The following is a 10,660-nucleotide window of genomic DNA, read 5'->3' on the forward strand; positions in this document are numbered from 1 at the left end:
TAAAATTGCATTACTGCTACTAAATATATATCTGCCAGTAATTTAAGTCAAAATAATTCCTCATATCTTTAGAAGGTTCCAACCACAAAATAATTAAGGTACCCCTACCCAGAGATTGCTACATTTCAGTAGCACGTGGCTGATTCTTAGAGGGCTTGGTATAAAGTATGAAGTTAACAGTCCTGTGTTTTGTCACTGAGACTAGAAACATTTACCATACTTGTCTAGCCCAAATTTCTAAATCAAGAGTAGAAGTATGTAGCTATCTCATCTTTTCACAGCTTTTACTTATCCCTGATCTGTATTAGAAAAGAACAGATATGTCTAGTGAGAAATACCAGTTTAGGAACATTTTGTTCCTTCATTTTTTCAGCTTCACATGTTTTCCCTTCCAACTTTTTTCTTCCTTTAGCGGTTATATTTGGTGTCTTGGTCTGGTATGTCTGTTCACAGTTCCTATCTACTTCAAATTATAGGTATTTTCTTAAACTTTCAGTGAGAGAACTTTTGTTTTGCCTAGAGCCACAAGATGCGGCTATACCCATAGCTTGCTTAAATCGCAGCCCATAAAGTCAATGCAGTGCACAAATGGGGACTTACAGACATTCATCTTTAAATGTTCAGTCTCTGCACTCATAGGATCATAGGAAATTAGGGCTGGGAGGGACCTCACAAGGTTACCTAATCCAGTCCCCTGCTCACAGCAGAATCGGCCCCAACTAAACCATCCCAGCCAAGTGTGGGTCTAACCTTCTCTTGCAAGGATGGAGATTCCACAATTTCTCTAGGTACAGGTTTCCCTTGCTTTATGCGGGTTCTGTATGTACAAATTCACTCTTATGTGATGATCCTTTTTATACCAAAAATTTGCTATATGCAAGGTAAATTCACTCTTATATGATTGGTGTGGTCGAAGCCTGCAGTCAGCAGCTTTGTGCAGTGCATTGTGGGAGTGATGCACACCAAAATATAGTCTCCTGTGTGGCTCTGTGCTCCTCGCTCATTATCTGTGACACGTGTTTCTGTAGTTCCCATCCCCATTATGGTAACAGTCACCACCACCCTGTGCTCATGTGTACTGTCTGCTGTTGGTGAGTACCAAAATTGTCTTGTAAGAGTGGTAGATATCAGCACAGTTGAGGTCCTGGAACATATCTCTATTTGTTACATTGTAAAGTGAGTTCCCTTTATGCAAATTCAATTATGCACCATTTTCCAGGAATGCATATACAGCATAAAGCAAGGGAAACCTGTAGTCTGTGCCAATGCTTAACCACCTCAGTCACAAAATTCCTCCTAAATCTCCAACCTAAATTTCCTCTGCTGCACCTTGAGGCTATTGCTCCTAGTCCTGCTCCCTACCGCCATAGAGAAAAAAACATTTCCATCCTCTGTCTAATCACTCTTCAGGTATTTGAAGACTGTTATCAAACCCCCACTCAGTCTTCTCTTCTTCTCCAGACTATTGCTTTGAGTGTTTTTAGACCGTTTCTGTTGCATTATCCCCACATCTCAACATCTCAGCAAGCTTCTTTTTGCATTATATCCTTTATTTTCTATTGTAATTCCCTTTTCAGCAACAGATCAGGAATTTGGCAAAACTGAAGCAACTTGCATGCATCTACCATGGTCCTTAGGTCTCACAGCAAAGGGAGCAAGGAATCTCAGGAGTCTGCTGACTCTTCAGCTGTCACCCTGTCAATGACCTGTTAGTCATCTGGCAAACATCTGACAGGAAGAATAATGCCAAGAAGCCTCTCTATATTGTTTTGTATGTAATGCTGGCAAAAAGCTGTAGAACAAGCCCCAAAATAATTCCTCAATCCTAAATATTCAGTGTTGTTCTGAAATGAAGGTCAATTAATGGATTGCATAGGGACAGTTCTTCACAGCACCTGAAAGGTGAGCAAGGGGCCAGTTTTCAGCCTTCAGTTTGTTGGCAGACAACAAATGGGAGGAACAGAAAGAAGGAATTACCTGAAACAGTACACCACCTTCTCTACTGGTCGGAGGTGGTCTCTAAGGGTGAGTCTACACATGCACTTTAATGAACATTAACCTATTTTAATGCGTGCTAAAGCATCATGTAAAAAATGTGTTTTGTTAATTAATATGCATTAAAATAGGCTCATATACATTAAGTCTCACTTTAGAAGTGTTCGCTTTAATTAAATGGACATTAAGCCAGGCTAATGTGCGTTTTCCTAGTACCTCACAATGGAAGGTACGAGATTTAATGCACATTAACTGAAGTAACTTAACACACATGTAGACACACCCAAAGGTGCCACCCTGTCCTAACTGGTTCAGAAAGGCACAAGGCTTCTTAGGCAATAACCTAATGATGAAGTGGTGTTTTCCCTAAAATAATTCCTGCCTCCCTGAACTAGTTTGCCTCCAAGGTGTCACTCACCCTACCTTCTGCCTTATTTCAGGCAAATATAGCTAACCACCTCTCTACCTTCTTCATTGGAAGCTCTTCCAGAGGACTCTCATTTTCTACTTGTAAATGACATACTCTGTTTACTCTCACTTTTATGATACATGCCACATCTGTTTCTCATGAGGTTGCCTAAGCTCACCTGACCAAGGGCCAAAGCTAACAGTTTCAAGCTATGCTTATCATGGTTACAGAAAAGATTAAGTTCCCATTTCCCAGATAGTAGTCATTATCAATACCAAAATAACAAGGGGAGAGAGAGTGCTGTCCATTCCAAACCATGCAACAGCTCAACCTCTCCACTTTTTAGTGGTTCCAGTAACATCTAAACAATGGATGGAGTCTGTGTGATGGTAAGAAATGCTGAATCCCATAAGGCCTCTACCATTCATATTCAAGTATGTCAGAAAGGGATTTCCACATACAGCAGGGGTGTCCAACTTCTAAACAGCCGGGGGCCAAACTCCCCGCAAGCTGCAGAGGGGGCCACATGCCAGGGAAAGCCACAGGCCCCCTAGATCACATGCCATGTGGAAGCCGCACACCGCACCATGCAGGTACTCCACCCACCATGCATCAAATACCCATGCCTCCCCACTAGCACCACACCACAAGGGTTCTCTCCCCACAGCCACTGCACTGTGCAAATTCCCCACCCTGCCACAAATGCTGCACCATAAGCCCCCCCCAAACACATTGATGGAGGCCCAGGCTCACCCTCAGCTCTTCACTAGATGTGTCATGCTCCTTTGGGGGCAAGGGCAAGCAGCGGAAGTCAAACCAGGAAGGGAGAGCCTGGAGACTCATTTCTATTGTAGCTGAAGTAATGGGGAAAACAGGGCCAGGCAGGAACCCAAGGCCCACAACTTAACCCATTGAAAATCACATGCAGCACATGAGCTGGCAGTTGGACAGCCCTGATACAGAGCGTCCTTAATATGTGGCTATGTGAGAAGTCTTTCTTTTCAGGTAGACCCTGCAAGTGGTTTCCATTCCAAAACAGTATCTATGTAGCCTTGGCATCAGGAGCTTCAGCCTCAACAGCCCTTGGAAGACAGACAGGAAGTTTCAGACACTTTGTTCCTCCATATACCACATCATTAAAGCCATGCGTTTTTAGGCAAAAAAAACAGGCTAAGGTTCTTAACATCATGCCCTTCCCACAAAACAGGAATGGAAGTTAAAGTAATAGCCTCCTATGGTTATGATAATCTTTGTAAGCTGCTCAGTTACTACGGTGGTGAGCGCTGTAGAAATGCTTCATTTCAGATTGTATCTGACACTATTTTCTAGCTAGGGAATTTAAGCAGGGTATGTTCTTGTTTATCCTATTACACTCTCACAACAATAGCCCACATTTCATGGTCACGAGTGCTAGTTCACTGCAACTCCCTTCCAGCAAAACTTTGCCATTATTTGTACAATGTTCCAAATGTTGTAGCCTGTTATACACCAGTTCAAGTGATCATGAACATTTTATATATTATGTACGCTGACCAGCACAGTGCAAGCTAGATGACCTCAGACCATAAAGCAGATACAAATAACCCTGAAGTGACCAAGGCAGAAAACCAGCACCTGATTTATTTGGTCCATTCTGAATGTGTATGTTCTGAGGAAATCCAGATCTGTGAAAGCTTACCGCAGGCTCAACCCCCTGTTAATTCACAATGAAACTCCAGTAATTCAAATAGGGTCGTACAGTATTCAAGTGAGCATATTTGGTTACTTGGGCAGAGAACTGCATTAACAATTTGGCCAGCTAAGTATCATGATAGTGCACAAGCCCATGCAGTAAAAAAAAAAAAAAAAAAAAAAAAAAAAAAAAAAAAAAAGGGCACTACAAAGGTATTTTTGTTTCAGTATTTCTTTGAATTCAAGAATTGTTCTCCATCTCTCTCTCTCTCTCTTTTTTTTTTTTTTTTTTTTTTAAAGGATAACCAAGTTCTCTATTCTAAGGGCTTCCTCAACAGTCAACAATTCCTACCAGGCAAACCCAGGTCTGCTTTAGCAGACAATAAATGACTGACAACTGAGCATAGTACTAGTTTCCATTTTTCTGAGGAGACACATGAATATACATTTAACAGCATTAAATTTTCTCAAGGTTAACACGGTAACCAAAAACAGGAAGAATTTAACCTTTTCTGATTTCAAGTCCATTCGTGAACATACAATGTTTTGGATTAGGCTGTATACTCAGCAAAAAATGAGTACTGTTTTTTGAAAAAACAGTAAGAGAAGAGATTAATTCCACAAAATGGTGCTGTTTTCCAAGTGGCACATTTCACCAAGTGACAGCACTTTTTGGGGTTTGATCTTTTTTTTTGGTCCTTTGGGACCACTGTCTGAGTGTAGGTGCAGTGTTCTTACACACTCACAACTGCCCGCATTTCATATACATACACATATAGACACATATAAACATACACATAATAAAATAAATTAGAAAGGATGGAGGAGAATGATTATGCAGAAATAAGGTAAAATAGGTGCATGGCTATAACAAAATTAAGTTAACTGGGGGCTGATATTGTTTACATAAGTCAACCACAAGAAGAACTTTGCTTTACAAGAGTTTGTTTTAGTGTAGCACAAATTTGGTTTTATCAGACAGCTTAAAAGCAAAAGAGAGAGGGGAGAGGAGAGAGAGAAGCCCCCCTAATAAGAATCAAGTGGTAGATCAACACACAAGACTACTGCTAAATACTAATGCATGTTTACATTTTATATTAGAAATATATTAGAAACCATTGACATTAAAAACCATTTATACAAAAACAGGTTTAGATAGACGAAATATAAAAGAAGTAATGCTAAACTGGCAACATTTGGTTAATATAGAGCTACGAGGACTGTCAATAGTCTAGAGAAGTAAACTTTATGCAATACATGTTGAGCTAAGCTCTGACCAGCTCAGTCTAAAGGGAAATGAAATTGCTGGCCCATTTCCTTCATACTGCCTAGGAATCATTTCAAAATATGTACAGTTGTGTGACAATGCAGCATAATAGTTAAAGCCTTCGAAGCAGAAGCCAGGAGTTCATGTCTCAGCTTCGCAGCCAACTCATGAACTGGGAAAGTCACATAACTTCCATGCCTTCCATGTTCTCCCCACTTGTGTCTGTAAAGCAGAGGTAAGTCCTTGAGATCCTTGTGGTTAGAATGCTCTATTAGGGCAAAATATAAAGTGGAGATGCTTATAAGTAGGAAAGCATAAAATCATATCATTCAAATTCCACAAGATCATTTCTCCATTGAAAGCGTAAAGGATCTGGAAATCAATTATAGAAAAAAAAAGTCACTCAGCATTAGCTGCAGACAGTATGTACTGAAATACTTGTACATGCTGGAAGTTTAAATATGGAGGAGAATATTCTTCATGGGCCTGAACCAAAACTCAAGTCTCGACTTTTCTTACACATTAGAAAAATTTAGGCCTAGATGTAACCATTGAAATACGGGTTTGACCACATTTGGTCTGTCCCCACAGCATCAGTATCACCTGAAAAATAAAGACTCCAGAAACTGAGAGTTTCTATTCAACGCTTCCCAAGATGAGGCAATCTAAGCCAGAGACTGTCCACATTAGGCAAGCTAAAGAGTATAAAATTAAAACCTGTCTGGGTGTGAGAGTTTGCTTATAGCAAAGGCTGTGCCTATTCTTATAAAATTCTTTGAAGAATGAGGCATCAGTAATGATACAAAGTACGCTGGCGATTTAAGCAATTTACGGCAGGTGATGAAGCAGTATTTATGGGGCAGGAGGGGTTGCATACATCATACTTACAACTGGAGATTAACCATTTTATTCAATAAATATGTTCATCTCTTTGCAAATCCTATGCACTCCTGAAATTCTGTAATTGTGGAAGGCTTGTCTCCAGTTTCTTCTGTACCTGCTCTGGAGGTTTGACGCTTCTTGAAACCTTATGTCCCATAATTAAAAAATCCTGCCACCAAAACTTTAAAGTATTTATTGATAACCAAATCCTACTCATCTTCTTAGGTTTGCCCAATGTATCTAGTGGTCCCTAATCAGGCTCACTTAAGTGGTTGTATAGTTTTAGGCAAGACCATAAATTACATATTTTTATTTAATTCTCAAGTTGATTTTTTTTTCAGCTATGTTACGTGTTCCTCTTCCTCCACTGCCAAACAGTAGAGTCTTCCAAGTCCCAATCCAGTAACTGCTGAATTAAAGACTTTGCATAAACAGGTTTTTCCTGAAAGGATGTTGCTTTATGCTGCCCTAATCATCTTTTATAGTTTCACAAGTAAGATGAAACTGGAAAACACAAAATGAAACAGAGCTGTTGTGGGAGCAAGCACTTCTGGTTTGTCAAATGCTCAGATTTCAAACATTAGAAAGTGACTGTCCTGCATGCAACTTCCCAGAAACGTGCCTGAACCTGTTTCTGTTGCATATAGAATTCTTTATATATCTAGCGTATATTATATTCCCATAACATCCTATGCTCTCTTCATTGCCAACCTGTAAAGCACGTAGCTCATTTTCAAAACAAAATGCTTAATAAGATTCCTTTTTTCAAAATACAAATACGATTCACATCGCTGCTAACAAAGGTGCCCTTTAAAAAAAAAAAAAAAAAAAAAAAAAACTGAGGTCAGAAATATACAGGAAGGCTGAAGCTGAAGTGCAAATGTCAGTAGAAAGTTTATAAAACAAAACAGTTAACTTTCACAGAACTTAAATTGTACATGTCCTGCCACATTAGAGAGCTTCTAATTCCTCAGATCGATAGCTGCAAGATGCATACAAGAGTAGTTACTACAGACAGAGCTGATGTAGCTATAAAAACAAAACAAAACGGTGAATAGGCATTAAAAACCGCTACCTACTGATTCTAAAATGATACCTTCAAACACCCTCATCCACCTACCAATTTATTCTATAGGACAAGTAATCTCATCTTTTTTATCAGCTCACAAAATATATCAAACAGTAACAAAGAGCAAATATTAGTCATAATTCTGCAGTAAGTACAGTGAAGAACTGATTTGCAAAAACTCCTTTCTTAGCAAAAGTTGGCAAATGCATTTAAAGGAAAATTATTTTTATTCTAAAATTCCTAAATGAATGAGCTTGCTTTAAGACACCTATCAATAGACAGGATTTTTCTGTGTACAAACAGATCATTACTGTAGCTTAGAATTAAAAACTCCCTTCTGTAGTCATGTATGTGTTTTCACAAACATTCCACATCTGCCCAAGGGAAGAAAAAGCCCTGTTGGCACAGACCCTCAGTGGATTTGGATGGGGTTAAATGTCTGGAGATCAGCCACTGGAGGGGGAAAAAAAACATTTTGAACAAGTGAATTCAGTGAACTGCCCATAAATGTAAAAATTCTATGAAACAGGCACTTTGTATTATTTTCAAGTCCTATTAAAATGTGTTTTTAAAGTATTTTTCTAAAAGAACTGTGAACTATTGCTCAACTTGTTTGTGGAATCAGTCCTTGAAGGCACTAACATCCTCATACGTTTGAAGGGGAAAGCTCAAAACCTGGAAATGCCTATCAAAGTAAGGTTTATATATTGCATAACAGCCAGGGTGTTACACTGCCACAAGGAAGTGCAAGTACATAGCAGGAAGAAAGACCAGACAATCTTGAGAGCAGTGCTGCAGTAAAGCTCAGTTACTGGCATATCAGCACTGGGCTGCTAAAGTCTTGACCATGCCACAGGGGGGCCAAAATGGAGGAGAGGTGAGGAATGTTGTTAAAAAGCCCTAACTGCAAGAGATGGTCCTATGTACTAGTGTACAGATGGCCAGGAAGGCTGGTATAGCTAAGAACATTCCAGTTCTGCTTCCAAGAGCACAGTTTGTTCTATGGAAAAGCAGCTACTTTCCAAACAAGATCTATAAACAAGACAAGTGATGGCTTTGCTCTTTTGAGACACTCCCAAAAAACGATACTTTTGAGGAAGCAAGTTGACTAAATCTGCTATTTCAGATGTGTAATCTGAGGGGGAGGTGATCCAGTAGTTGAAGCACAAAAATCAGAAGTCAGATGCTTGCCGGTGGAGAAAAGGAAGGAGTTATGGCTCTGTCCTTGACTTTCCCTACCTTTGACAAATCACCCGAACTCTTGTACTGCAGTTTTCATCTGTAAAGAGAGAAGTTGGAACTCCACAACCTCCTCCCAGTCCTCCTCCACACACACACACACACACACACACACACACACTTCAGAGTGGAAGCAAGAGAGATCCTCAGATAGAAGACACTATAGAATTGAGGCATAAGTGCTCTGTACACCACTTCGATAAAACCAAATTAATTACCACCACTATTACAAAATTCCCAAGCAAATATCTCAGCAGTCATATTTTACCTGTAAAAATGTGGATTGTCTCACTGCAAATGCCTAAAAGCCATGGGGCAGATGGGTCTAAAAATCAGCAGTCATTTGCATTAGTTATTTACATGGACATTATGCAACATTCTCCTCTTCAATAAGAAATGAGCACTTACATATGCCTGCTATAGGATCTCCACAAGATATAGTTCTGTATTTCATTAATTTAAACAGTAAAAATATCCTTGCTAAAAACGCAGATTTTCCACTGTGTGCATTTGTTGTTTCACCATCTTGCCTTCTAAATAAACTAATTCTTATGATGTTAGGGCAACAGCCATTAATAAATTTGAAAAATATTTAAATGTTAAATGAGAAAGAACTGAAAACAGAGGTCTATGAAATTCACCCATTCTGTTGTTGCGGCAAAGAGCTTTTTCCATCTTAGCAAACATGCGTCTAGGAAGATTCCAGTAATAAATCAGTCATCTCTTCAAGGACATTTCATATATGTTAAAAAACATACTTTTATTTTATCATGGAGCAGACATGAGGGTTTTTGCTTGTGTCAAGAATACAGCCACAATCCTAGCTTTAGGGTAAGATAAAAGGACAATTTTTGCATAATTTGTTTTCAATGTCTCAGGAATTAAGCATTCCCAGAACTCAAGCAAGCTTTTTTTTTCCCCCTTAAAAAAAAAAAAAAAAAAAGGAAGGTCAGGAGAGGGGAGGAAATCAGAAGGCATCAGGGATTTCACATCATAAAAGTTAAAAGCAACTGCCCAAGATGGCTTCAAAATTCACCAGCATCTTCTCAGATCTGCAGTGCTCAGATCTGCTCCTTTGCTGCCCTGCCCTTTTCTTGCTCTGTTCAGAACATAAGTGATAGCAACAGACTGGAAAGCATTTCACTCTAACACTTTCCTTTTCTTGGCATGAAGAAGTGTCAGACTTGGTCTTGACACATATAGCTTCATCCTACTGTTTATGTAAACAGATACCAACATGCCACGTAAAAATTATTTCTGACCATGATAAAATGAGACAGACAGTTTGATATGTAGAACATAATCTGAAAGGAAAACTAAGGAATGACTTGGCTTTGCCGATTTCCTGAAAGGTCATCAAATGAAGTACGTTTCACCGCTGTTCAACGGGCTTAGGCCTTAAACATAGCAGCAAGAACACACTTGATCTTTCTGTCACTCTGTACTTTGTACATCAGCTACGTGTCAGGGTACAGAATGAATTAAAACCATGAGCCAAGTCTTGCTGCAGTGAGGCTGAAGGAAAAAAAAAGAAAAAGGAGAGACCGACTCCAGCTGTGTCCCTTTCCTAATGGTTTTGATGTATAAATTTGGTATGCTGGACACACGTTCTTTATATTACTTCCAGCTCTTAAAATTAAAATCCATTATTACCATGCATTCCAAGGCTATACAGAGTCTACCTGATGTCTCAGCTCTGCAGAAAAAAAAATCCTTAATAGAAAGTTATTGCCAGCAGCTGCTCTGTTGTCAGGAGGCTGCATAGGCCCTGCAAACCAAACAAACTGAATAATCCACCTAGGAGAACAGAACTGGTCCTTCCTCTGATGCCACCAAGTCATTATAAAATATATGTAAATTGCTTTGGGGATTGTGTTTAGCCACAAATAATATGATCATCTTATCTACTGATCTTTCAAATTACTTAAAAGTAGGTCACCCTGCTACTTCTTACACCATGGCTAAGAATATTGCAATCATGCCGAAAGCTTTACTTTTGCCCTCCTTTGAAGTGGTCTGTTTTTCAGGCTCTAAATATGAAAGAAGACCCGGTGTTGTGTGCGCTTAAAATATATATATATATTTTTTAGGTATCAAAGACTCCAAAACTGGATCTGTAACTAATAAA

General features: G+C 39.2%; 1 protein-coding gene across 3 annotated transcripts in view; it reads right to left on the reverse strand.

The window, feature by feature from the left end:
• CPEB4 (cytoplasmic polyadenylation element binding protein 4) overlaps nucleotides 1–10,660 on the reverse strand; it is a 63,935-nt gene that overhangs the window by 50,551 nt on the left and 2,724 nt on the right. The gene's annotated exons all lie outside the window — the stretch shown is intronic.

The sequence above is a fragment of the Alligator sinensis genome, unplaced genomic scaffold (assembly GCF_000455745.1).
Source record: "Alligator sinensis unplaced genomic scaffold, ASM45574v1 scaffold360_1, whole genome shotgun sequence".
Lineage (NCBI taxonomy): Eukaryota > Metazoa > Chordata > Crocodylia > Alligatoridae > Alligator > Alligator sinensis.